Consider the following 24479-nt stretch of genomic DNA (forward strand, 5'->3'; position numbering starts at 1 on the left):
CGAGAGATGCTTATTGCTGAAGAAGTTCTTTCTCATTCTACAAAGTACAACGTTGTTTATCGTTGAAACTTGATTAGACATGAATAAATATGAAGGACAAAGCAGTCTTAACTTGGTTTGAGTTAATGAATTCGTTTTATAGGAGAATCCGAATTCGTGCATAACTCATAAAATAGAGCTTATTTTCGGATTCCTGAAGAATGAGTCTGGTTCTTTCTCATAATACAAAGTTTGTTGTTTATTGTTGAAACTACATCAGAAGTGAAGAAATAAATGAATGCCTATCAACAAATGTGGGATCTAAACTCTAGTGCTTCCTCTAAAATAATTTCCTTTCTCAATTTAGAAATGTGTGTGTGTAAGTCACAACACCCGTGACACCAAAACGGCTTTCTTTTCTCTACACTCTGCACTATGAGCACACACACCAAATCAGAAAGGCTTTTTTCTCTCTTTTCTACATTATGGACTGTGGGGACACAAAACCGCTCTCTCTCTTTTTTTTTTTTTATCGTGTGCCAGGGCGTTGTCTCACGTATTAGATTATGCTTAAGATACGACTGGGTTTATCAGTCACATCAGAATCCATACATACTGATCCTCCCGTAATAAAATGGTCGGATCTTATCAAACACACTTTGTTTCTTGTGACAATCAAGTCAGCAAAACAGCGTATACACGTCAAGACACTGAATCAAGTTTGCCACAAGAACTCATAAGTTTGGCAGTATTGCTCTGCCGTCAGCAATCATACACCCATTTTATTTTCGTGAGACATGTGCAAGCACCTGTTCATCTACTGTTCTATCAATATGAATTAGTGATCTATTATCAATAAGGATACTTCTACAACTACTATCAAAGTATGTCCGGACTTCTTATGTTGTCAGTTGCTATATATGAATAAGTGGGTAGCTACTGACAAGCATTAAGCATGTCACACAGCCCAAACATATAACATTTCAGGACACACCACACAATTAACAACCACAGTGAAGCGTGTCAAAGCCCAAACATGTAACATTCAACAGGACACTTACACAACACATTCAAATCAAACAGTCAGACAACATACAAGAACATATACCCCAGCCGGCATTGCTCCCTGCCTATTTTCGTACAGCACACTATGTGTGCGCACACCTTTATTCACAAACTCTTCAACTTATACTCTTTTACCGAAGCTGCTACAGCTCGATTGGCCAAATACCCTTTGATCCTATTTCGGTGAATTTGACATCTGCCTTACATATAACAGATTAGCGGTTTAGCAGTTTTAATTTAGTATGAGTGAAGGAATTCATTTTATAGCAAAATCCGAAATCGTGAAGAACTCATGAAAGTAAGCTTATTCTCGGATTCCTGAAACTTTAGATTTGCTCTTTCTTTTACTGCAAAGTACAACGTTGTTTTTTTTGTTTAAATCTTTCTAGACATGGTAAATATTAAGGACAAAGCAGTTTTCACATAGTTTGAGTGAAGGAATTAATTTTATGGATAAAATCCCAAGAGTCTGCTGAGAAAAGAGAGTGAATGCGAAGTAGACTTTAACACGGCTATGGGAGCGAGCCGAGTGTGGGCTAACCGGGAGAATTGCTTGAAAGAAACGCGACACCGAATGAGCGATCAGAACAAAGCCTCAATACGGGATTCTCGTGGTGTTTTTGTTGCTGCCTTGTCTTTTGCACAGAGTAAAAGACAAGGCAGCCATCGAATAGGGCCCGATTGTTCCTAGTTGGTCAGCCGAGGAGCAGGGGGGGGGGGGCAAGCGTCTCAACCAAGCAAAGCTCACCATGGGGAAGGTGGCTATGCCAACAAGCCTGATGCCCTGCTCCCGCAGTGACGGATAATCGTACTCTGGTTTCTCTTCATAACGTACAAGTCTTTCGCCTTTTACTAAAGATTTCTGTGGAGAGCAGCACTAATGAGTTGTTTCTATTTTTGGCAGGCTTTACCTTTGCGGGTGAAGCCCTTTCTGTCTGTGCAAAAGAAATCTTCTTACTGTGCAGAGTGACTTCTCTGAGTAGAGTCGCCTTACTTGTTGCGACTGTGCCGATGTTCGAAGCTGGAGTGCAAAGTTGTTGCTTGAATGGTGCTTGCTGGAGCGTGCGGGAGTGCAAAGTTATACCATTTAAAAGGGCTGAAGAGTGCTCAGTGCAGCGGGTGGGCGACACTCTGGCCACCTTGAAAACCGAGGTTACATCCACTACCAGGGGCAGCCCAAGTTCTGCCGCAAGTGTGGTGAGCATGGGCACCTGGTTGAGGCTTGTACCAAGGTGTTATGTGGGAAGAGCAGAGAAATTGGGCAAACTTTTGGAGAGTGTCCAAATGGCAGGAAATGTAATCTCTGTGGAGAATTAAATCACCTCTTCAGAGATTGCCCTAAATCTTTTGCCAACAAATTAAAGACGGTAAAGCCACAGTCAAGCCAACAAAGAGAAGGACCAAAGGTGGCAGTTGGTGAACAAAGTGAAGAGGTTGACCCAATAAATTCAAACTTCCCGCCAAAAGCTTGGATTGGAAGTGAGGAGCAAAAAGGGGAGGGGCCTGTAGAGGCCTCACCACTCAGTGTTGAAGTCTGTGAGAATTCACAGGCAGAGGGTGGAGCTACGCTAAATGAGGAGGAAGAGCAGACAGGTGAGTCTAGTGAAGATACTCACCTCCCCGAAGGTCAACAGCCGAAGAGGACGGCATCTGAGCCTCTGATTCCCCAGTGGTATCAGAGAAGAGGGGAAGGGTTAGGTCCCTTTCAGACAGTTCTTCAGTGGAAGAACCTAGAGTCTTCCCCTCCGACTCACGAAATGAGGTCTCCTTTTTAACTTCAGCTCTGCAATCAACCCCCAGGGACTCAAAGTTAAATGCAACATTGCGTCAGAGGCCAACACCGAGAGTCCGAAAAGGAAATATAGATCACCCTACTCACTTTTCACCTAAAGAAATGAAGGAAGAGCTAGTTTCCCAAGAAATAACCTGTGTGTAATTTGTTTTGATAACTTAGAAAAACGAAAATGACATACCTACTTTCCTTTATGCTTTTAATGGTTCTCACCTTCTCAACACTAAATGTGAGAAGTGTGAAATCAAAGACAAGAGCCCAGAGTATTTTATCCTTCTTAGACTCCATTAAATCAGATGTGTTTTTAATACAAGAATGTGGACTACCTTTTTTAAAAAACCATAGACAATGAGAGGAAATGTGGCCCCATTTATCGATATGGAGTGGCTCAAATCAAAATAAAAATGATGGTGTGGCCATTCTAATTAAAAATCCGCATGTTCTGGTGAAAGGTAGCACAGTGGTGAGAGACGGACGGGCACTTTTAGCACACTTGAATTTTATGGGGCAAGACTTTAACCTCTTAAATATTTATGGTTTCAATGGAAAAAATGAAAGGTATGACCTTTTAGAATATATACAGCTTTACATGCTAGGGCAAGTACCTTTAGTTGTAGGAGGGGATTTTAACTGTATCTTGAGCAGGAAAGATAGAAAAAGAGCAGGGGTAGATTTTAAAGTGGATAAGACTTCGATTTTACTTCAGGGCATATGCAGGGATTTTAAGCTTACTGACTGTTTTAAAACCATGCATCCCAGAGAGGAGGGCTTCACCTGGTTTAGTCATGATGGCACCAGAGCCTCTCGCATTGATTATTTCTTTACTAGAGATTGCCCACCCACTGATGTTAGATTAACCCCTGTTTTCTTTTCAGACCACCTTATGCTCTCCTGCACCCTTTCACCCCCTTCTGGTGTGACGGTAGGAAGTGGTCTGTGGAAACTCAACTGTTCCCTGTTGGAGGATGAAATCATAGTCAGTCAGTACAGGGAATGTTATAAAGAGTGGCAGACCCTTCAAGACCTCTACGAAACACATGCACAATGGTGGGAAATGGTGAAGGAAACGACCCAGACTTTTTTTAAACAGCAAGGTAAACGTAAAAAAAGGAAAGAGAATAGATGTATGATGGGACTACATAAACGCTTACAGCGCTACTTTAAACTAAATCAGTGTGGCATAGACTTTAAAGAAGAAATCAAAGATGTCAAAAAGGAAATGTCAGTTTTAGCAGAAATAAAGAGTAAAGGAATTTTTGTAAGAAGCAAGGAGCAGGAAATTGAGGAAGGTGAAAAAGAAAGAAAGTTATAAATAAAAAGGAGTATATTCAAAATCTAAAAAGAGAAGATGGGTTTTTAATAAAATCCACACAAGAGATGATTGAAACTGTACATACCTTTTATAGTAACATGTACAAAGAGAAACCAGTGCACTTGGAAACATCGGCAGAAATCTTAAAATTCGTTGACAAAACCGTAAAAGAGAATGCACACTTGACACAGAATTTTACTGCTTTAGAGTTAAAAAAATGCCTAACAGGTTTTAAGAGAAGTCGAGCTCCGGGTTTAGACGGGCTTCCTGCAGAATTCTATCTGACCTATTGGGACCTTTTATCATCAGACATTTTAGATGTTTTTAAAGATTTTGAAAAACTCGACCGACTGCCTGACAGTTTTAGAGTGGGAATAGTGACTCTACTTTATAAAAAAAATGATAAGACTGACCTAAAGAATTGGAGGCCCATCACACTTTTAAACTTTGACTGTAAACTTTTTAGCAAGGTTTTAGCGACACGGATGTCCTCTGTTTTAGAGGAGGTAATTCACCCAGACCAAGCTTGTGCCATCTCAGGGAGACAACTCACCGACAGCCTCGTACTGATTCGAGACATCATTGATTACGCTAGAGACAGAAACACCCGGCTTGTCATCTTAAATTTAGACTTTGAAAAAGCATTTGATCGGGTCTCGCATCAATATCTCTTTCAGGTGTTGCAGCCATCGAAAAGGGCCCGATTGTTCCTACTTGGTGAGCTTTGCTTGGTTGAGACGCTTGCACCCCCCCCCCCCCCCCCTGCTCCTCGGCTGACCAAGTAGAAGCAATCTATTCGATGGCTGCCTTGTCTTTTACTCTGTGCAAAAGACAAGGCAGCCACAAACACCACGGGAACACCGTATTGAGGCTTTGTTCTGACCACTCATTCGGTGTCGCGTTTCTTTCAAGCAATTCTCCCGGTTAGCCCGCACTCGGCTCGCTCCCAGAGCCGTGTTAAAGTCCACTTCGCATTCACTCTCTTTTCTCAGCAGATTAAAAGAAAGTTTCATCTTGGGCTCCCTGAAACTTCCATCCTGCACCGCTGTTTGCTTTTTCACAAGAGCAGAGGAGAGCGCACCGTTCCCAGCGGCACTGCAGTACCGGGTCGAGGCTTGGAGTGAACGGAGCAAGCTTCTTTTTCAACTCCTATTCTTAAAAATCCATTTAATATGTTGTCCTCGTATAGAGGACATATTAAACTGATAAGAACGGATACTACACTTGATCTTAGCCAAAAGGCCGAGAAGCGATAACTGTCCACTGTTTCAGGTCCGAGGGCCCTTGCTGGCACAATGCGCACTTGTAGCAGTGTTCTTTTTATGGCCATAGGTGGCCAGAGTGTCACGTTGCACCTCCGCCCACCCGCTGCACTGAGCACTCTTCAGCCCTTTTAAATGGTATAACTTTGCACTCCCGCATGCTCCAGCAAGCACCATTCAAGCAACAACTTTGCACTCCAGCTTCGAACATCGGCACAGTCGCAACAAGTAAGGCGACTCTACTCAGAGAAGTCACTCTGCAAAGTAGCAAGATTTCTTTTGCACAGACAGAAAGGGCTTCACCCGCAAAGGTAAAGCCTGCCAAAAATAGAAACAACTCATTAGTTCTGCTCTCCACGGAAGTCTTTAGTAAAAGGCGAAAGACTTGTATGTTATGAAGAGAAACCAGAGTACGATTATCCGTCACTGCGGGAGCAGGGCATCAGGCTAGTTGGTATAGCCACCTTCCCCATGGTGAGCTTTGCTTGGTTGAGACGCTTGCCCCCCCCCCCCTTGCTCCTCGGCTGACCAAGTAGCAACAATCGGGCCCTATTCGATGGCTGCCTTGTCTTTTACTCTATGCAAAAGACAAGGCAGCAACAAAAACACCACGAGAATCCCGTATTGAGGCTTTGTTCTGACCTCTCATTCGGTGTCGCGTTTCTTTCAAGCAATTCTCCCGGTTAGCCCGACACTCGGCTCGCTCCCATAGCCGTGTTAAAGTCTACTTCGCATTCACTCTCTTTTCTCTGCAGACTCTTGGGATTTTATCTATAAAATTAATTCCTTCACTCAAACTATGTGAAAACTGCTTTGTCGTTCATATTTACCATGTCTAGAAAGATTTAAACAAAAAAAACAACGTTGTACTTTGCAGTAAAAGAAAGAGCAAATCTAAAGTTTCAGGAATCCGAGAATAAGCTTACTTTCATGAGTGCTTCACGATTTCAGATTTTGCTATAAAATGAATTCCTTCACTCAAACTAAATTAAAACTGCTAAACCGCTAATCTGTTACATGTAAGGCAGATGTCAAATTCACCGAAATAGGATCTAAGGGTATTCGGCCAATCGAGCTGTAGCAGCTTCGGTAAAAGAGCATAAGTTGAAGAGTTTGTGAATAAAGGTGTGCGCACACATAGTGAGCTGTACGAAAATAGGCAGGGAGCAATGCCGGCTGGGGTATATGTTCTTGTATGTTGTCTGACTGTTTGATTTGAATGTGTTGTGTAAGTGTCCTGTTGAATGTTTGGGCTTTGACACTTCACTGTGGTTGTTAACTGTGTGGTGTGTCCTGAAATGTTATATGTTTGGGCTGTGTGACATGCTTAATGCTTGTCAGTAGCTACCCACTTATTCATATATAGCAACTGACAACATAAGAAGTCTGGACATACTTTGATAGTAGTTGTAGAAGTATCCTTATTGATAATAGATAAACTAATTCATAGTGATAGAACAGTAGATGAACAGGTGCCTGCACGTCTCACGAAAATAAAATGGGTGTTTGATTGCTGACGGCAGAGCAATACTGCCAAACTTATGAGTTCTTGTGGCAAACTTGATTCAGTGTCTTGACATGTATACGCTGTTTCGCTGACTTGATTGTCACAAGAAACAAAGTGTGTTTGATAAGATCCGACCATTTTATTACGGGAGGATCAGTATGTATGGATTCTGATGTGACTGATAAACCCATTCGTATCTTAAGCATAATCTAATACGTGAGACAACGCCCTGGCACACAATCAAAAAAAAAAAGAGAGAGCGGTTTTGTGTCCCCACAGTCCATAATGTAGAAAAGAGAGAAAAAAGCCTTTCTGATTTGGTGTGTGTGCTCATAGTGCAGAGTGTAGAGAAAAGAGAGAAAAGAAAGCCGTTTTGGTGTCACGGGTGTTGTGACTTACACACACACATTTCTGAATTGAGAAAAGAAATTATTTTAGAGGAAACAGTAGAGTTTAGATCCCACATTTGTTGATAGGCATTCATTTATTTCTTCACTTCTGATGAAGTTTCAACAATAAACAACAAACTTTGTATTATGAGAAAGAACCAGACTCATTCTTCAGGAATCCGAAAATAAGCACGAATTCTGATTCTCCTATAAAACGAATTAATTAACTCAAACCAAGTTAAGACTGCTTTGTCCTTCATATTTATTCATGTCTAATCAAGTTTCAACGATAAACAACGTTGTACTTTGTAGAATGAGAAAGAACTTCTTCAGCAATAAGCATCTCTCGACATATGACGAAATACAGATTTTGCTATAAAATTAATTTCTTCTATCAGCCTGACTTAAAACTGTTTGTCCTCCTTATTTATCCACTTCAAATCAAGTTTCAACAATTAAAAAAAAATTGTAGTTTGAGAAAGAACAACTTAATCTTCAGCAATCAGTATAAAAAGAGGGTAACAAAAGGTGCAAATGCCAACCATACATCACTAAAAGGTGGAGCGGAAGTATTCAGCTGCAAGTAGGTGTGAATGCTCGACCATAATTTGTAAAAAGTGGGTAAGAAAAGGTTCGAATGCCCGACTAAATATTAACAAAAGCGGGAGGAGAGGTCTTCGGATGAGAGTGGGTGAGAATTTCCTACCATACAAGTATGGTGGAGAGGAAGCTGTGATTGGCCGACAATAGTAAAAAGCAGGTGAGAAAAGGTGCGAATGTCAAAACATACATGATCAAAACAGGGAGCGGAGGTGTTTGGCTGCGACAAGGTGTGAATGTCCACCCATAATTAATGAAAAACGGGCAACAAGTAGGTTCGAATGCCCAACCATACATCATCAAAAGCAGGAGTGGATGTGTTCGGCTTCAAGAAGGTATGAATGTCCATCAATAATTGCTATAAAACATGAAAGAAAATTTTCGAATATCAAACCGCACATAATCATAAGCGGGAGAGGAGGTGTTCCGCTGCAAGAAGGTGTGAATATCCACCCATAATTACTGAAAAATGGGTAAGAAAAGGTGCAAATGCCCAACCATACATCATCAAAAGCAGGAGTGGATGTGTTCGGCTACAAGAAGGTTTGAATGTCCGACAATAGTTTGTAAAAAGCGGGTAAGAACAGGTTTGTATAACCGACTGTACACAATCAAAAGAGGGAGCGGAGTTGTTCAGCTACAAGAAGGTGTGAAAGTCCGACCATGGTTTGTAAAAAGCGGGTAAGAAAAGGTTCGTATGCCCGAATATACACCATCAAATGCGGGAGCGGAGGTGTTCGGCTGTGAGTAGGTGTGAATCTCCAACCATAATTGTTGAAAAATGTGTTAGAAAAGGTAAAAATGCCGGTCCATACATCATCAAAAGCGGGAGAGGTGGTTTTTCGGCTGCAAGTAGGTGTGAATGTCCAGCCATAATTACTCACAAACGGGGGAAGAAAAGGTAGTATTTCCAGACCACACATGATCAAAACAGGGAATGGAGGTGGTTCAGCTGCAAGGTGTGAATGTCTGACTAAAGTTTGTAAAAACCGTGTAAGACAAGGGGCAAATGCCCGACAATGTATGATCAAAAGAGGGAGCGGAGGTTTTCGGCTGCAAGGTCTGAATGTCCAACCACAATTTGTAAAAATCGGGGAAGAAAAGGCTCGAAAGCCCGACTATACACCATCAAAAGCGGGAGCAGAGGTGTTCAGGTGCAAGAAGGTCTGAATGTCCGACCAAAAATTACTGAAAAATGGGTAAGAAAAGGTGCGAATGCCAAATCATACATCATCAAAAGCAGGAGCGGGTGTGTTCGGCTACAAGAAGGTTTGAATGTCCAACCATAGTAAGTAATAGTCGGGTAAGAAAAGGCTCGAATGCCCGACTATATACCATCAAAAGCGGAAGCGGAGGTGTTCGGCTGCAAGACGGTGTGAACGTCCGACCAAAGTTTGTAAAAAGCAGTTAAGAAAATGTTCGAATATCCAACCAAACATAATCAAAAGCGGGAGCAGAGCTGTTCGACTGCAAGTAGGTGTGAATATCAGATCATAATTTGCAAAAAGCTGTTGAGAAAGGGTGAGAATGCCCGACTATACACTATCAAATGTGGGAGCGGAGGTGTTCGTCTGTGGGTAGGTGTGAATGTCCGACCATAATTGCTGAAAAATGTGTTAGAAAAGGTAAGAATGCCGGACCATATATCATCAAAAGCGGGAGAGGTTGTGTTCAGCTGCAAGTAGGTGTGAATGTCCAGCCATAATTACTCACAAACGGGTAAGAAAAGGTGCGAAAGCCCAACCGCACATGATCATAAGTGGATGAGAAGGTGTTCGACTGCAAGTAGGTGTGAATGTAAGATCATAATTTGTAAAAATCGGGTAAGAAAAGGTAAGAATGCCCAACCATAAATTATCAAAAGCGGCAGCAGAGTTTCGGCTGGTATTTATCAATGTCTATATAGATTTCAACAAAAAAACAACGTTGTACTTTGCAGTAACGTTACAAAACTTTAGTCGAACATTCACACCTTCTTGCAGCTGAACACCTCCGCTCCCGCTTTTGATGATGTATAGTCGGGCTTTCGAGCCTTTTCTTACCCGGTTTTTACAAATTATGGTTGGACATTCAGACCTTGCAGCCGAACACTTCCGCTCTCTCTTTTGATCATACATTGTCGGGCATTGGCACCTTTTCTTACCCGCTTTTTACAAACTATAGTCAGACATTCACACCTTGCAGCTGAACCTCCGCTCCCTGTTTTGATCATGTATGGTCTGGCAATACTACCTTTTCTTCCCCCGTTTGTGAGTAATTATGGCTGGACATTCACACCTACTTGCAGTCGAACAGCTCTGCTCCCGCTTTTGATTATGTTTGGTTGGGCATTCGAACCTTTTCTTAACTGCTTTTTACAAACCATGGTCGGACTTTCACACCTTCTTGTAGCCGAACAACTCCGCTCCCGCTATTGATTTTGTACAGTCGGGTATTTTAACCTTTTCTTACCCGCTTTTTACCAACTATGGTCGGACATTCACACCGTCTTACAGCGGAACACCTCCGCTCCCGCTTTTTATGGTGTATAGTTGGGCATTCGAACCTTTTCTTACCCGCTATTTACAAACTATGGTAGGACATTCAAACTTTCGTATATCCGAAAACCTCTGCTCTCTCTTTTGATCATACATTGTCGGACATTCGCACCTTTTCTTACCCGCTTTTTACAAACCATGGTCGGACTTTCACATCTTCTTGTAGCCGAACACATCCGCTCCCGCTATTGATTGTGTACAGTCGGGTATTTTAACCTTTTCTTACCCGCTTTTTACCAAGTATGGTCGGACATTCACACCTTCGTACAGCGGAACACCTCCGCTCCCTCTTTTGATGGTGTATGTTCGGGCATTCAAACCTTTTCTTACCCGCTTTTTCCAAACTATGGTCGGCTATTCACAGCTTCCTCTCCACCATACTTGTATGGTGGGATATTCACACCCACTTGCATCCGAAGACCTCCGCCCCAAATTTTGTTGATATTTAGTCGGACATTCGCACCTTACACGCTTTTGGCAAACTATGGCCTTCTTGCAGCCAAACACCTCTGATCTCGCTTTTGATGATGTAAGGTTGGGCATTCAGACCTTGCTTCACCTGCTTTTCACCAAATATAGTCGGACATTCACACCTTCTTGCAGCCGAACACTTCCGCTCCACCTTTTAGTGTTCTATCACACCTTTTTTTCACCGCATTTTATACATTATGGTCGGAAATTTTCAACCACTCTCATCGGAAGACCTCTCCTCCCGCTTTTGTTAATATATTTGAACTTTAGTCGGACATTCAAACCTTCTTGCAGCTGAACCACCTCCGCTCCCTGTTTTGATCATATATGGTCTGGCAATACTACCTTTTCTTACCCGTTTGTGAGTAATTATGGCTGGACATTCACACCTACTTGCAGCCGAACACAACCTCTCTCGCTTTTGATGATGTATGGACCGGCATTTTTACCTTTTCTAACACATTTTTCAGCAATTATGGTCGGAGATTCACACCTACTCACAGCCGAACAACTCCGCTCCCGCATTTGATGGTGTATAGTCGGGCATTCTCACCCTTTCTCATCAGCTTTTTGCAAATTATGATCTGACATTCACACCTACTTGCAGTCGAACAGCTCTGCTCCCGCTTTTGATTATGTTTGGTTGGATATTCGAACCTTTTCTTAACTTCTTTTTACATATTTTGGTTGGACGTTCACACCTTCTTCTAGCCGAACACTTCCACTCCTGATTTTGATGATGTATCGTTGGGCATTCACACCTTTTTTTTGCCCATTTTTCAGGAATTATGGGTGGACATTCACACCTTGCAGCTGAACACCTCCTATCCCACTAATGATCATGTGCGGTTTGATTTTCGAAAAGTTTCTTTCATGTTTTCTAGCAATTATTGAAGGACATGTAGACCTTCTTGCAGCTGAACACCTCCGCTCCCGCTTTTGATCATACATTGTCAGGCATTCGCACCTTGTCTTACCCACTTTTTACAAACTTTAGTCGAACAGTCACACCTTTTTTCAGCCGAACACCACCTCTCCCGCTTTTGATGATGTATGGTCCAGCATTCTTACCTTTTCTAACACATTCTTCAGCAATTATGGTCGGACATTCACACCTACTCAGAGCCGAACACCTCCGCTCCCGCATTTGATGGTGTATAGTCGGGCATTCTCACCCTTTCTCATCAGCTTTTTACAAATTATGATCTGACATTCACACCTGCTTTTGATAATGTTTTGTTAGGCATTCGCACCTTTTTTTACCCATTTTTCATGAATTATGGGTGGACATTCACACCTTCTTGCATCCGAAGACCTCCGCCCCAAATTTTGTTGATATTTAGTCGGACATTCGCACCTTATCCGCTTTTGGAAAACTATGGCCTTCTTGCAGCCAAACACCTCTGATCTCGCTTTTGATGATGTAAGGTTGGGCATTCAGACCTTGCTTCACCTGCTTTTCACCAAATATAGTCGGACATTCACACCTTCTTGCAGCCGAACACTTCCGCTTTTAGTGTTCTATGAGGCATTCACATATTTTTTTTCACCGTATTTTATAGATTATGGTTGGAAATTCTCACCCACTCTCATCCGAAGACCTCTCCTCCCGCTTTTGTTAATATATAGTTGGCCATTCGAACCTTTTCTTACCCGCTTTTTGCAAATTATAGTCGAACATTCACACCTACTTGCAGCTGAATACTTCCGCTCCACCTTTTATGTATGTATGGTTGGCATTTGCACCTCTTTTTATACTGATTGCTGAAGATTAAGTTTTACTTTCTCAAACTACAACATTTTTTTATTTGTTGAAACTTGATTTGAAGTGGATAAATAAGGAGGACAAACAGTTTTAAGTCAGGCTGATAGAAAGTATTAATTTTATAGCAAAATCTGTACTTCGTCATATGTCGAGAGATGCTTATTGCTGAAGAAGTTCTTTCTCATTCTACAAAGTACAACGTTGTTTATCGTTGAAACTTGATTAGACATGAATAAATATGAAGGACAAAGCAGTCTTAACTTGGTTTGAGTTAAGGAATTCGTTTTATAGGAGAATCCGAATTCGTGCATAACTCATAAAATAGAGCTTATTTTCGGATTCCTGAAGAATGATTCGGGTTCTTTCTCATAATACAAAGTTTGTTGTTTATTGTTGAAACTTCATCAGAAGTGAAGAAATAAATGAATGCCTATCAACAAATTGACCTTCTGTTGACCTTCGGGGAGGTGAGTATCTTCACTAGACTCACCTGTCTGCTCTTCCTCCTCATTTAGCGTAGCTCCACCCTCTGCCTGTGAATTCTCACAGACTTCAACACTGAGTGGTGAGGCCTCTACAGGCCCCTCCCCTTTTTGCTCCTCACTTCCAATCCAAGCTTTTGGCGGGAAGTTTGAATTTATTGGGTCAACCTCTTCACTTTGTTCACCAACTGCCACCTTTGGTCCTTCTCTTTGTTGGCTTGACTGTGGCTTTACCGTCTTTAATTTGTTGGCAAAAGATTTAGGGCAATCTCTGAAGAGGTGATTTAATTCTCCACAGAGATTACATTTCCTGCCATTTGGACACTCTCCAAAAGTTTGCCCAATTTCTCTGCTCTTCCCACATAACACCTTGGTACAAGCCTCAACCAGGTGCCCATGCTCACCACACTTGCGGCAGAACTTGGGCTGCCCCTGGTAGTGGATGTAACCTCGGTTTTCAAGGTGGCCAGAGTGTCGCCCACCCGCTGCACTGAGCACTCTTCAGCCCTTTTAAATGGTATAACTTTGCACTCCCGCACGCTCCAGCAAGCACCATTCAAGCAACAACTTTGCACTCCAGCTTCGAACATCGGCACAGTCGCAACAAGTAAGGCGACTCTACTCAGAGAAGTCACTCTGCACAGTAAGAAGATTTCTTTTGCACACACAGAAAGGGCTTCACCCGCAAAGGTAAAGCCTGCCAAAAATAGAAACAACTCATTAGTGCTGCTCTCCACAGAAATCTTTAGTAAAAGGCGAAAGACTTGTACGTTATGAAGAGAAACCAGAGTACGATTATCCGTCACTGCGGGAGCAGGGCATCAGGCTTGTTGGCATAGCCACCTTCCCCATGGTGAGCTTTGCTTGGTTGAGCCGCTTGCTCCCCCCCCCTTGCTCCTCGGCTGACCAAGTAGGAACAATCGGGCCCTATTCGATGGCTGCCTTGTCTTTTACTCTGTGCAAAAGACAAGGCAGCAACAAAAACACCACGAGAATCCCGTATTGAGGCTTTGTTCTGACCGCTCATTCGGTGTCGCGTTTCTTTCAAGCAATTCTCCCGGTTAGCCCACACTCGGCTCGCTCCCATAGCCGTGTTAAAGTCTACTTCGCATTCACTCTCTTTTCTCAGCAGACTCTTGGGATTTTATCTATAAAATGAATTCCTTCACTCAAACTATGTGAAAACTGCTTTGTCCTTAATATTTACCATGTCTAGAAAGATTTAAACAAAAAAAACAACGTTGTACTTTGCAGTAAAAGAAAGAGCAAATCTAAAGTTTCAGGAATCCGAGAATAAGCTTACTTTCATGAGTGCTTCACGATTTCGGATTTTGCTATAAAATGAATTCCTTCACTCAAACTAAATTAAAACTGCTAAACCGCTAATCTGTTATATGTAAGGCAGATGTCAAATTCACCGAAATAGGATCAAAGGGTATTCGGCCAATCGAGCTGTAGCAGCTTCGGTAAAAGAGTATAAGTTGAAGAGTTTGTGAATAAAGGTGTGCGCACACATAGTGTGCTGTACGAAAATAGGCAGGGAGCAATGCCGGCTGGGGTATATGTTCTTGTATGTTGTCTGACTGTTTGATTTGAATGTGTTGTGTAAGTGTCCTGTTGAATGTTACATGTTTGGGCTTTGACACGCTTCACTGTGGTTGTTAATTGTGTGGTGTGTCCTGAAATGTTATATGTTTGGGCTGTGTGACATGCTTAATGCTTGTCAGTAGCTACCCACTTATTCATATATAGCAACTGACAACATAAGAAGTCCGGACATACTTTGATAGTAGTTGTAGAAGTATCCTTATTGATAATAGATCACTAATTCATAGTGATAGAACAGTAGATGAACAGGTGCTTGCACATGTCTCACGAAAATAAAATGTGTGTATCATTGCTGACGGCAGAGCAATACTGCCAAACTTATGCGTTCTTGTGGCAAACTTGATTCAGTGTCTTGACGTGTATACGCTGTTTCGCTGACTTGATTGTCACAAGAAACAAAGTGTGTTTGATAAGATCCGACCATTTTATTACGGGAGGATCAGTATGTATGGATTCTGATGTGACTGATAAACCCAGTCGTATCTTAAGCATAATCTAATACGTGAGACAACGCCCTGGCACACGATAAAAAAAAAAAAAGAGAGAGAGCGGTTTTGTGTCCCCACAGTCCATAATGTAGAAAAGAGAGAAAAAAGCCTTTCTGATTTGGTGTGTGTGCTCATAGTGCAGAGTGTAGAGAAAAGAAAGCCGTTTTGGTGTCACGGGTGTTGTGACTTACACACACACATTTCTAAATTGAGAAAGGAAATTATTTTAGAGGAAGCACTAGAGTTTAGATCCCACATTTGTTGATAGGCATTCATTTATTTCTTCACTTCTGATGAAGTTTCAACAATAAACAACAAACTTTGTATTATGAGAAAGAACCAGACTCATTCTTCAGGAATCCGAAAATAAGCTCTATTTTATGAGTTATGCACGAATTCGGATTCTCCTATAAAACGAATTCATTAACTCAAACCAAGTTAAGACTGCTTTGTCCTTCATATTTATTCATGTCTAATCAAGTTTCAACGATAAACAACGTTGTACTTTGTAGAATGAGAAAGAACTTCTTCAGCAATAAGCATCTCTCGACATATGACGAAATACAGATTTTGCTATAAAATTAATTCCTTCTATCAGCCTGACTTAAAACTGTTTGTCCTCCTTATTTATCCACTTCAAATCAAGTTTCAACAATTAAAAAAAATTTGTAGTTTGAGAAAGAACAACTTAATCTTCAGCAATCAGTATAAAAAGAGGTGCAAATGCCAACCAAACATACCTAAAAGGTGGAGCGGAAGTATTCAGCTGCAAGTAGGTGTGAATGTTCGACCATAATTTGTAAAAAGCGGGTAAGAAAAGGTTCGAATGCCCGACTATATATTAACAAAAGCGGGAGGAGAGGTCTTCGGATGAGAGTGGGTGAGAATTTCCAACCATAATCTATAAAATACGGTGAAAAAAAATATGTGAATGCCTCATAGAACACTAAAAGCGGAAGTGTTCGGCTGCAAGAAGGTGTGAATGTCCGACTATATTTGGTGAAAAGCAGGTGAAGCAAGGTCTGAATGCCCAACCTTACATCATCAAAAGCGAGATCAGAGGTGTTTGGCTGGAAGTAGGTTTGAATGTCAGATCATAATTTGCAAAAAGCTGATGAGAAAGGGTGAGAATGCCCGACTATACACCATCAAATGCGGTAGCGGAGTTGTTCGGTTGTGAGTAGGTGTGAATCTCCAACCATAATTGCTGAAAAATGTGTTAGAAAAGGTAAAAATGCCGGTCCATACATAATCAAAATCGGGAGAGGTGGTGTTCAGCTGAAAGAAGGTCTAAATGTCCATCAATAATTGCTAGAAAACATGAAAGAAAATTTTCGAAAATCAAACCACACATGATCATAAGTGGGAGAGGAGGTGTTCAGCTGCAAGAAGGTGTGAATGTCCACCCATAATACCTGAAAAATGGGTAAAAAAAAGGTGCGAATGCCCAACCATACATCATCAAAAGCAGGAGTGCATGTGTTCGGCTACAAGAAGGTGTGAACGTCCAACCAAAGTTTGTAAAAAGCAGTTAAGAAAAGGTTCGAATATCCAACCATACATAATCAAAAGCGGGAGCAGAGCTGTTCGACTGCAAGTAGGTGTGAATGTCAGATCATAATTTGCAAAAAGCTGATGAGAAAGGGTGAGAATGCCCAACTATACACCATCAAATGCGGTAGCGGAGTTGTTCGGCTGTGAGTAGGTGTGAATCTCCAACCATAATTGCTGAAAAATGTGTTAGAAAAGGTAAAAATGCCGGTCCATACATAATCAAAATCGGGAGAGGTGGTGTTCAGTTGCAAGAAGGTCTAAATGTCCATCAATAATTGCTAGAAAACATGAAAGAAAATTTTCGAAAATCAAACCACACATGATCATAAGTGGGAGCGGAGTTGTTCGGCTGTGAGTAGGTGTGAATGTCCGACCATAATTGCTGAAAAATGTGTTAGAAAAGGTAAGAATGCCGGTCCATACATCATCAAAAGCGAGAGAGGTTGTGTTCGGCTGCAAGTAGGTGTGAATGTCCAGCCATAATTACTCACAAACGGGTAAGAAAAGGTAGTATTGCCAGACCATATATGATCAAAACAGGGAGTGGAGGTGGTTCAGCTGCAAGAAGGTTTGAATGTCCGACTAAAGTTCAAATATATTAACAAAAGCGGGAGGAGAGGTCTTCGGATGAGAGTGGTTGAAAATTTCCAACCATAATGTATAAAATGCGGTGAAAAAAAGGTGTGATAGAACACTAAAAGGTGGAGCGGAAGTGTTCGGCTGCAAGAAGGTGTGAATGTCCGACTATATTTGGTGAAAAGCAGGTGAAGCAAGGTCTGAATGCCCAACCTTACATCATCAAAAGCGAGAAAAGAGGTGTTTGGCTGCAAGAAGGCCATAGTTTGCCAAAAGCGGGTAAGGTGCGAATGTCCGACTAAATATCAACAAAATTTGGGGCGGAGGTCTTCGGATGCAAGTGGGTGTGAATGTCCGACCATATTTGGTGAAAAGCAGGTGAAGCAAGGTCTGAATGCCCAACCTTACATCATCAAAAGCGAGATCAGAGGTTTTTGGCTGCAAGAAGGCCATAGTTTGCCAAAAGCGGGTAAGGTGCGAATGACCGACTAAATATCAACAAAAGTGGGGGCGGAGGTCTTCGGATGCAAGTGGGTGTGAATATCCCACCATACAAGTATGGTGGAGAGGAAGCTGTGAATGGCCGACCATAGTAAAAGGCGGGTGAGAGAAGGTGCGAATGTCAAACCATACATAATCAAAACAGGGAGCGGAGGTGTTCTGCTGTAAGAAGGTGTGAATGTCCAACCATAGTTGGTAAAAAGCGGGTAAGAAAAGGTTAAAATACCCGACTGTACACAATCAATAGCGGGAGCGGAGTTGTTCGGCTACTAAAAGGTGTGAAAGTCCGACCATGGTTTGTAAAAAGCGGGTAAGAAAAGGTGCGAATGCCCGACAATGTATGATCAAAAGAGGGAGTGGAGGTTTTCGGCTGCAAGAAGGTCTGAATATCCAACCATAATTTGTAAAAACCGGGGAAGAAAAGGCTCGAAAGCCCGACTATACACCATCAAAAGTGGGAGCGGAGGTGTTCAGCTGCAAGACGGTCTGAAGGTCCATCAATAATTGCTAGAAAATGTGAAAGAAAATTTTCGAATATCAAACTGCACATGATCATAAGCGGGAGAGGAGGTGTTCAGCTGCAAGAAGGTGTGAATATCCGACCATAGATGGTAAAAAGCGGGTAAGAAAAGGTTAAATTACCCGACTGTACACAATCAAAAGAGGGAGCGGAGTTGTTCAGCTAAGAGAAGGTGTGAAAGTCCGACCTTGGTTTGTAAAAAGCGGGTAAGAAAAGGTGCGAATGTCCGACAATGTATGATCAAAAGAGAGAGCGGAGGTTTTCGGATACAAGAAGGTTTGAATGTCCCACCATAGTTTGTAAAAAGCGGGTAAGAAATGGTTTGAATGCCCGACTATACACCATCAAAAGCGGGAGCAGAGGTGTTCCGCTGTAAGACGGTGTGAATGTCCAACCATAGTTGGCAAAAAGCGGGTAAGAAAAGGTTAAAATACCCGACTGTACACAATCAATAGCAGGAGCGGAGTTGTTCGGCTACAAGAAGGTGTGAAAGTCCGACCATGGTTTGTAAAAAGCGGGAAGAAAAGGCTCGAAAGCCCGACTATACACCATCAAAAAGAAGGTTTGAATGTCCATCAATAATTGCTTTAAAACAAGAAAGTAAATTTTCGAATATCAAACCGTACATGATCATAAGCGGGAGAGGAGGTGTTCCGCTGTAAGACGGTGTGAATGTCCGACCATAGTTGGTAAAAAGCGGGTAAGAAAAGGTTAAAATACCCGACTGTACACAATCAATAGCGGGAGCGGAGTTGTTCGGCTACTAAAAGGTGTGAAAGTCCGACCCTGGTTTGTAAAAAGCGGGTAAGAAAAGGTTCTAATGCCCGAACATACACCATCAAAAGAGGGAGCGGAGGTGTTCCGCTGTAAGACGGTGTGAATATCCGATCATAGTTGGTAAAAAGCGGGTAAGAAAAGGTTAAAATACCCGACTGTACACAATCAAAAGAGGGAGCGGAGTTGTTCAGCTAAGAGAAGGTGTGAACGTCCGACCAAAGTTTGTAAAAAAGCAGTTAAGAAAAGGTTCGAATATCTAACCAAACATAATCAAAAGCGGGAGCAGAGCTGTTCGACTGCAAGTAGGTGTGAATGTCAGAGAATAATTTGCAAAAAGCTGATGAGAAAGGGTGAGAAATCCCGACTATACACCATCAAATGCGGTAGCGGAGTTGTTCGGCTGTGAGTAGGTGTGATTCTCCAACCATAATTGCTGAAAAATGTGTTAGAAAAGGTAAGAATGCCGGTCCATACATCATCAAAAGCGGGAGAGGTGGTGTTCAGCTGCAAGTAGGTGTGAATGTCCATTAATAATTGCTTTAAAACATGAAAGAAATTTTCGAATATCAAACCTTACATGATCATTAGCGGGAGAGGAGGTGTTCAGCTGCAAGAAGATGTGAATATCCACCTATAATTACTGAAAAATGGGTAGGAAAAGATGCAAATGTCCAACCATAAATCATCAAAAGCAGGAGTGGAGTTGTTCAGCTACAAGAAGGTATGAAAGTCCAACCATGGTTTGTAAAAAGCGGGTAAGAGAAGGTTCGAATACCCGAATATATACCATCAAAAGCGGAAGCGGGGGTGTTCAGCTGCAAGAAGGTGTGAACGTCCGACCAAAGTTTGTAAAAAGCAGTTAAGAAAAGGTTTGAATATCCAACCGAACATAATCAAAAGCGGGAGCAGAGCTGTTCGACTGCAAGTAGGTGTAAATGTCAGATCATAATTGCTGAAAAATGTGATAGAAAAGACTAGAATAACGGACAATACATCATCAAAAGCGGGAGAGGTGGTTTTTCGCTTGCAAGTAGGTGTGAATGTCCAGCCATAATTACTCACAAACGGGGGAAGAAAAGGTAGTATTTCCAGACCACACATGATCAAAACAGGGAATGGAGGTGGTTCAGCTGCAAGGTGTGAATGTCTGACTAAAGTTTGTAAAAACCGTGTAAGACAAGGGGCGAATGCCCGACAATGTATGATCAAAAGAGGGAACGGAGGTTTTCGGCTGCAAGGTCTGAATGTCCAACCATAATTTGTAAAAATCGGGGAAGAAAAGGCTCGAAAGCCCGACTATACACCATCAAAAGCGGGAGCAGAGGTGTTCAGGTGCAAGAAGGTCTGAATGTCCGACCAATAATTACTGAAAAATGGGTAAGAAAAGGTGCGAATGCCAAATCATACATCATCAAAAGCAGGAGCGGATGTGTTCGGCTACAAGAAGGTTTGAATGTCCACCCATAGTAAGTAATAGGTGGGTAAGAAAAGGCTCGAATGCCCGACTATACACCATCAAAAGCGGAAGCGGAGGTGTTCGGCTGGAAGACGGTGTGAACGTCCGACCAAAGTTTGTAAAAAGCATTAAGAAAATGTTCGAATATCCAACCAAACATAATCAAAAGCGGGAGCAGAGCTGCTCGACTTCAAGTAGGTGTGAATATCAGATCATAACTTGCAAAAAGCTGATGAGAAAGGGTGAGAATGCCCGACTATACACTATCAAATGTGGGAGCGGAGGTGTTCGTCTGTGAGTAGGTGTGAATGTCCGACCATAATTGCTGAAAAATGTGTTAGAAAAGGTAAGAAGGCCGGACCATATATCATCAAAAGCGGGAGAGGTTGTGTTCGGCTGCAAGAAGGTGTGAATGTCCAGCCAAATATTACTCACAAACGGGTAAGAAAAGGTACTATTGCCAGACCATATATGATCAAAACAGGGAGCGGAGGTGGTTCAGCTGCAAGAAGGTTTGAATGTCCGACTAAAGTTTGTAAAAAGCGGGTAAGACAAGGTGTGAATGCCCGACAATGTATGATCAAAAGAGGAGCGGAGGTTTTCGGCTGCAAGAAGGTCTGAATGTCCACCCATAATTACTGAAAAATGGGTAAGAAAAGGTGCGAAAGCCCAACCGCACATGATCATAAGTGGATGAGAAGGTGTTCGACTGCAAGTAGGTGTGAATGTAATCAATGTCTAGATAAATTTCAACAAAAAACAACGTTGTACTTTGCAGTAAAAGAAAGTGCAAATCAAAAGTTTTAGGAATCCGAGAATAAGCTTATTTTCATGAGTTCTGCACGATTTCGGATTTTATGTATAAAATAAATTCATTCACTCAAACCAAGTTAAAACTGCTTTTTCCTTCATATTTATCAATGTCTAGATCGACTTCAACAAAGAACAACATTGTATTTTGCAGTAGAAGAAAGAGCAAAACTGAAGGATCAGGAATCCGAGAATAAGCTTCTTTTCATACGTTCTGCATGATTTGGGATTTTATGTATAAAATGAATTCCTTCACTCAAACTAAGTTAACACTGCTTTGTCCTTCATATGTACCCATTTCTACATATATTTCAAGCATAAACTTCCTCATACTACCCTGAATGAGAAAGAACCACACTTGTGATTAAGCCATACGCCCCTTTTGAGGAGTTCTGCATGATTTGGGATTTTATCTATAAAATCAATTCCTTCACTCAAACTATGTTAAAACGGCTTTTACCTTCATATTTATCAATGTCTCGATAGATTTAAACAAAAAAAAAAACAACGTTGTACTTTGCAGTAAAAGAAAGAGCCAATCAAAAGTTTTAGGAATCCGAGAATAAGCTTATTTATATGAGTTCTGCACGATTTCGGATTTTATGTATAAAATGAATTAATTCACTCAAACCAAGTTAAAACTGCTTTTTCCTTCATATTTATCAATGTCTAGATCGACTTCAACAAAGAACAACATTGTATTTTGCAGTAGAAGAAAGAGCAACACTGAAAGATCAGGAATCCGAGAATAAGCTTATTTTCTTATGGGCAAGTGGGAACTGCTTTGTCCTTCATATTTATCAATGTGTAGATGGATTTCAACTTCTTCTACTGCAAAGTCCAATGTTTTTCTTTGTTGAAGTCGATCTAGACATTGATGAATATGGAAGGACAAAGCAGTTTTAACTTGGTTTGAGCAAAGCAATTCATTTTATAGCAAAATCCGAAATCGTGCAGAACTCATGAAAGCAGGCTTATACTCGGATTCCTGAAACTTTAGATTTGCTCTTTCTTTTACTGCAAAGTACAACGTTGTTTTTTTGTTTAAATATTTCTAGACATGGTAAATATGAAGGACAAATCAGTTTTAACATAGTTTGAGTGAAGTAATGCATTTTATAAGCAAAATCCCAAATCATGCAGAACTCACGAAATGCTTTTTCTCGCTTTTCACTGCTTTTTACAAACTTTGGTCGGACGTTCACACCTTCTTGCATCCGAACACCTCCGCTTCCGCTTTTGATGATGTATATTCGGGCATTTGAACCTTTTTTTACCCGCTTTTTACAAACCATTGTCGGACTTTCACACCTTCTTGCAGCCGAACACCACCTCTCCCGCTTTTGATGATGTATGGTCCAGTATTCTTACCTTTTCTAACACATTTTTCAGCAATTATGGTCGGACATTCACATCTACTCACAGCTGGACACCTCCGCTCCCGCTTTTGATCATACAATGTCGGGACATCGCTCCTTGTCTTACCAGCTTTTTACAAACTTTAGTCGAACATTCACACCTTCTTGCAGCTGAACACCTCCGCTCCCACTTTTGATGGTGTATAGTCGGGCTTTCGAGCCTTTTCTTCCCCGGTTTTTACAAATTATGGTTGGACATTCAGACCTTCTTGCAGCCGAAAACCTCCACTCCCTCTTTTGATCATACATTGTCGGGCATTCGCACCTTTTCTTACCCGCTTTTTACAAACCATGGTCGGACTTTCACACCTTCTTGTAGCCGAACAACTCCGCTCCCGCTATTGATTGTGTACAGTCGGGTATTTTAACCTTTTCTTACCCGCTTTTTACCAACTATTGTTGGACATTCACACCGTCTTACAGCGGAACACCTCCGCTCCCTCTTTTGATGGTGTATGTTCGGGCACTCAAACCTTTTCTTACCCGCTTTTTACAAACTATGGTCAGACATTCAAACCTTCTTGTAGCCGAACACATCCACTCCTGCTTTTGATGATGGGTATTCAAACCTACTTGTTGCCCGCTTTTCATTAATTATGGGTGGACATACACACCTTGTCGCAGCCAAACACCTCCGCTCCCTGTTTTGATCATGTATGATTGGACATTCGCACCTTTTCTCACCCGCTTTTTACTATGGTCGGCCATTCACAGCTTCCTCTCCACCATACTTGTATGGTGGGATATTCACACCCACTTGCATCCGAAGACATCCGCCCCCACTTTTGTTGATATTTAGTCGGTCATTCGCAGCTTACCCGCTTTTGGCAAACTATGGCCTTCTTGCAGCCAAACACCTCTGATCTCGTTTTTGATGATGTAAGGTTGGGCATTCAGACCTTGCTTCACCTGCTTTTCACCAAATATAGTCGAACAGTCACACCTTCTTGCAGCCGAACACTTCTGCTCCACCTTTTAGTGTTCTATGGGGTATTCACACCTTTTTTTTCACCGCATTTTATTGATTATGGTTGGAAATTCTCACCCACTCTTATCCGAAGACCTCTCCTCCTCCTTTGGTTAATATATAGTCGAGCATTCAAACCTTTTCTTACCCGCTTTTTACAAATTATGGTCGAACATTCACACCTACTTGCAGCCGAACACCTCCGCTCCCGCTTTTGATGGTGTATAGTCGGGCTTTCGAGCCTTTTCTTCCCCGGTTTTTACAAATTATGGTTGTACATTCAGACCTTGCAGCCGAAAACCTCCGCTCCCTCATTTGATCATACATTGTCAGGCATTCGCACCTTGTCTTACCCGCTTTTTATAAACTTTAGTCAGACATTCACACCTTGCAGCTGAACCACCTCCGCTCCCTGTTTTGATAATGTATGGTCTGGCAATACTACCTTTTCTTACCGGTTTGTGAGTAGTTATGGCTGGACATTCACACCTACTTGCAGCCGAACACCACTTTTCCCGCTTTTGATGATGTATGGTCCGGCATTCTTGTCTTTTCTAACACATTTTTCAGCAATTATGGTTTGACATTCACACCTACTCACAGCCGAACACTTCCGCTCCCGCATTTGATGGTGTATAGTCGG

At 41.8% G+C, this 24479-nt stretch overlaps 4 non-coding genes across 4 annotated transcripts; 1 reads left to right on the plus strand and 3 right to left on the minus strand.

Annotated features, from left to right (window-relative positions):
- The first annotated feature begins 1852 nt into the window (after positions 1-1852).
- Positions 1853-1966, plus strand: LOC140276362 (U5 spliceosomal RNA). Its single transcript, XR_011908962.1, has one exon. It is a non-coding gene; the product is annotated as a U5 spliceosomal RNA (small nuclear RNA).
- A 3252-nt stretch (positions 1967-5218) lies between these two features.
- Positions 5219-5402, minus strand: LOC140276133 (U2 spliceosomal RNA). The gene has a single exon (XR_011908816.1). It is a non-coding gene; the product is annotated as a U2 spliceosomal RNA (small nuclear RNA).
- A 308-nt stretch (positions 5403-5710) lies between these two features.
- LOC140276387 (U5 spliceosomal RNA) lies at positions 5711-5824 on the minus strand. Its single transcript, XR_011908985.1, has one exon. It is a non-coding gene; the product is annotated as a U5 spliceosomal RNA (small nuclear RNA).
- An 8016-nt stretch (positions 5825-13840) lies between these two features.
- Positions 13841-13954, minus strand: LOC140276364 (U5 spliceosomal RNA). The gene has a single exon (XR_011908963.1). It is a non-coding gene; the product is annotated as a U5 spliceosomal RNA (small nuclear RNA).
- Between the last annotated feature and the right edge of the window lie 10525 nt (positions 13955-24479).

This window comes from Leuresthes tenuis, unplaced genomic scaffold (assembly GCF_036924035.1).
Source record: "Leuresthes tenuis unplaced genomic scaffold, fLeuTen1.0.hap1 SCAF_18, whole genome shotgun sequence".
Lineage (NCBI taxonomy): Eukaryota > Metazoa > Chordata > Actinopteri > Atheriniformes > Atherinopsidae > Leuresthes > Leuresthes tenuis.